Genomic DNA, 4,358 nt, shown 5'->3' on the forward strand with positions numbered 1-4,358 from the left:
TATGAAGAAGCCACCGGCAGACAAAAAAGCACATGTACAAGTGTGTTTCATCTTCAGCTTTGACCTGTGGAAGGACTGAAAACCAGAAAATACCTACAGCTTAAAATCACATCATGAACACGTGTGTATTTATAATGTCCTCTCTGCTTGCATACTTGCAGATATATTAAAGAGAAGTGTGTGTGTGTGTGTGTGTGTGTGTGTGTGTGTGAGGGGGTGGGGGGCGTGCATCTATGTGTGTGTTTGAGGGTGGTAGAGGATGCAGACAGCCACCTGTTACTATGGCTACATAATCACACAGGCTTTAGCTTCTCACATAATAGGAGTCCATTGAAAACACGTCAAACATGTTAAAGCGGCGAGAAAAAACAGGAGATCCGTCTAAATAAAAGCAGTAAATACTGAGATTCCTGCTGATTGTGGCTTAAAGAGCGCACAGAAATTAGCGTGATGAAATGCGCGCGCGCTGTAAACGACCATTAATGAAATAATACTAATAATTAATACTGCCAGCTGTGCATTAACGTCAACATGTTTAAAAAACAAAACAAAAACAAAACATGAAATCTGCGAGTGAAAGACGCGCGTTGGGGTTTAATTGAGGACAGCCCGGATTATAATGCAAGGTCGATGTACATCATTAATCTACACTCTATCAGCATTCTAACGTATTTCCAAAAAGAGGATAAATTGCAGAAAGCAGCGGTGTGAAGAGAGCAAGGACGCGGATCTTACCTGTGCGGCCGGCTGTTCGGCCCCGCGCCGCTGCGGACTGCTCCTCCAGCTGTGCGCAACGGACGCAGAGATGCTGACTCCGATTTTTGGGGAACTACAAGGGCGCAACGCATGGCAGAGCTTGTACGAGGCTCAGCATAATGCTACTAAGAGGATAAGCAGCCAAACACCTTTCACCTTCCCTCTCACACATGAGGCTGTATCAATACGCCAACATTCAAACTGCTGCGGGGCTCGCAGGTGTAGTTTTGAGGCGAATCCTGAGAGTCTGCTGCCTGTTGAATTGATGTAGAATAATGGGGCGTTCAGGGACTTGCACGGGAAGCTGGGTCCTACTTAGGGTGTGGTCAGGTGTTTTAGATAGAGAAACCGATTATTACGTGAAATTTTTATTTGCGTCGCAAAGAAGAAAACGTTATCTAAACATAAATATCCGCTTGTAATGAAACACTGCAAATAAACGCTCAAAATAATCAAAAGGATGAAGTTAATAAAGCTTAATATGATTATATTATTAACTTCTACTGGCTTAAATTTAATTTTTAATCAACGAACTATTGCGCAGATCGGGTAAGCAGCACTTAAAAGGATAATTTCACCATTCTCATTTTAATTGTTGTAAGTGTAAGCATACATCTGACGTCATCATCTTAATCCAGTTGGACTAGTAGGAAAGCATTGATGTGAGCCTTCAGGCTGATCATAGTATAATATATGCAACCATAACATATCCGAAAAATGATTAAGAAGAACTGCAGAGCAAAAACAAAGAGTAATTAATGAGTGTACCATGGCTGGAATACTCTGAGCTTCCACTAGCAAAGCCTGTGGATGTTAGTTAAAAATATCTAGCATGCTGTGTCATATTAAGTTGTTCTAGGCTCGTTATATTGTAGTTGTTAAGGATGAGTGTCATTCACTTTCTTGTTAGATTAGCAAACGTGACACCCAGAGGACACTGAGACAGTGATTTGAAGATACAGTGATACTCTGCTCATTGTAACTAATAAAAACTTCTGACATGATCTACAAATTGTTAAGACTGTAGTCTTGCAAAGGTACTTTTTTGCAGAGGCTGAGTCTGATTGATTAGGGGCGGATAGTGAGGACATTTTTGATCCAGGAGCAGGAGACAGTGGGAAGCTGAAGGTGGTCCAGTTTGGGACGATCTTTAGAAAAACCAGAAATGTGGCGTTCAGGGAACAAAAGGTTGTTTGGAAATAATTTTTAAGCTATGTTTTTCTTAATCTTATGGGACAAATAAATACAAATTCAATTTTGTTTATATAGCACCAAATCACAACAATTGCTTCAAGGTGCTTTACATTGTAAGGTAAAGACCCTACAATAATACAGAGAATACCCCCTATGAGCATCCAATTGGCAACAGTGGGAAGGAAAAACTCCCATTTAACATCAAGAAACCTTCAGCATAACCAGGCTAAGTGAGGGGTGGCCATTTGCTGCAACCAGTTGAAGATTAGGGGATAGAGGACAAAAGGCACACTGTGGAAGAGACCCAGAGATGAATAATAACCAAAGTTTAAATGCAGAGTGGTGTATAAACACAGAGAAACTATGTGAGTGAAGAAGAAACAGTGCATCATGGGAAGCCCCCAGCACCCTAGGCCTATTACAGCATATTTAAGGGAGGCTTCAGGGTCACCTGGTCCAGCACTAACTATATGCTTTATCAAAAAGGAAAGTTTTAATCCTAATCTTAAAAGTAGAGATAGTGTTGTCGAATATCTATCTATATTAGATAGATATTGCAAAACTGCAAGAAGTCCTACGCATTCAAATGTTGTACATCGACAGACATGAAAAAATATTTTTTTAAACAGCATTTAATTCAACTTAGTTGGAATAAATTTTCATAATCTTAACATCATGGTTTTGTTACTGAATCTGCTGACGTAATTTGTTACTTTAACAAATTACACCAATTACTTTGTTATGTATTTCTGTTCAGCTCCTCGTTAACACACAGATGTCACCAGCCAATCACATAGCAGCAGCTCATTGCATTTGGGCATGCAGACATCGTCACGATGAGCTGCTTAAGTTCAAGTGAGAATCAGAATGGGGAAGACAGGAGATTTCAGTGACTCTGAACATGGCATGGTTGTTGACTCCAGACAGACTGGTCTGAGCATTTCGGAAATTGCTGATCTGCTGGGAACACAACCACCTCCAGGGTTTACAGAGAATGGTCTGAAAAATGGAAAAAATCGAGTGGGCAGTTCTCTGGGTGAAAATGCCTTGTAGGATTCAGAGGAGAATGGCTGTGTTGCTGTTTGCTGATAGGCAATGACGGATAAAATAACCATTCATTATGACGTTTGCAGAGGAGCAGCTCTGAACAAACAAAACAGCGAACCTTGAAGCAACAAAAGGCCACACTGGGTGCCACTGCTGTTAGCTAAGAACAGGAAACTGAGGCTATAATTGCCACAAGCTTCCAGTTTCCAAAATTAGACAATAGGAGAATGGAAAATTGTTGCCTGGTGTGAGGAGTCTCAATTTCTGCTGGGACATTCAGATGGTAGACATGGAAGCAAACAATATGAAAAGCACAGATCTATCCTGCCTTGCAGTGATAGCGTAATGGTGGTGGTGGGGGTGTCTTTTCTAAATGAGCATCGATTAAACACCACAGGCTTACTGAGTTTTGTTGTTGAGCGTGTGTGCCCACCTTCTGTTGGCTGCTTCCAGCAGGATAACACGCTGACACTGAAATAATTGCAAACTGTTTTTTTTGAATATGACAGTGTGTTTATTGCACTCAGGTGGCCTCATCAGATCCCAGTCCAACAGAGCTTTGAGATGTGGTGGAACTGAAGATCTGAATCATGGACGTGCAGCCAGCAGATGCTGTCGTGACAATATGAACCAAAATGTCTGAGAATGTTTCCAGCCCCTTGTTGAATCTATACAACAAAGAATTAAACCACTTCTGAAAGCAAACGCGTGTCAAACCTATACTGGCAAGATGTACCCAACACTACAAGTATACCTGCCCGGTGAGTGTATACTGTCAATGGTGGATGCTCATATTAAACACAGACTAATTTTCAACATATGTGAAAAGTAATCTCTGTGAGCCAAAAGCTCGGGTTTTACACTGCTCTAAATACACTTTCCAACATTTTTTACTTTCTCCTATTGGCTCTGTATGATGTCAGTGAGAGCATATATCCTGTGCTCTCAAGGTGAAGCGCAGAAGCAAGCCAACAAACAACCTTTATTTGTCACATACACAATCATACAGAGTACAACATGTAGTGAAATGCTTGTGTCCGAGCTGCGGACAGGCTGCAGATGTAGCTGGGCTTGGTTTTTAGCATGGGGGGGTCTAGCCAGGACCCTTACTGGATACCAGGGTCTACCACGGCTCTACCGATGGTTCAAACTGTTCTGTTTGTAAGGGGCCAATCAGATGAATTTTGTCTCAAAGGTGCAGGAAGGAAGTTGAAACAACCAATATGGCCAAATATAAAATAAAACAGGATTATTTTAAACTGGAAAGGAAGTTTAACCGTTAAGGATTAACAAGTCTCTGCATGTCCTGAAGAAAGTCAGAACACAAAATACTCTCCAAAATGTGACATGACAAAGTAATC

Source organism: Oreochromis aureus, linkage group 1 (genome assembly GCF_013358895.1).
Source record: "Oreochromis aureus strain Israel breed Guangdong linkage group 1, ZZ_aureus, whole genome shotgun sequence".
In the NCBI taxonomy this organism is placed as follows: domain Eukaryota; kingdom Metazoa; phylum Chordata; class Actinopteri; order Cichliformes; family Cichlidae; genus Oreochromis; species Oreochromis aureus.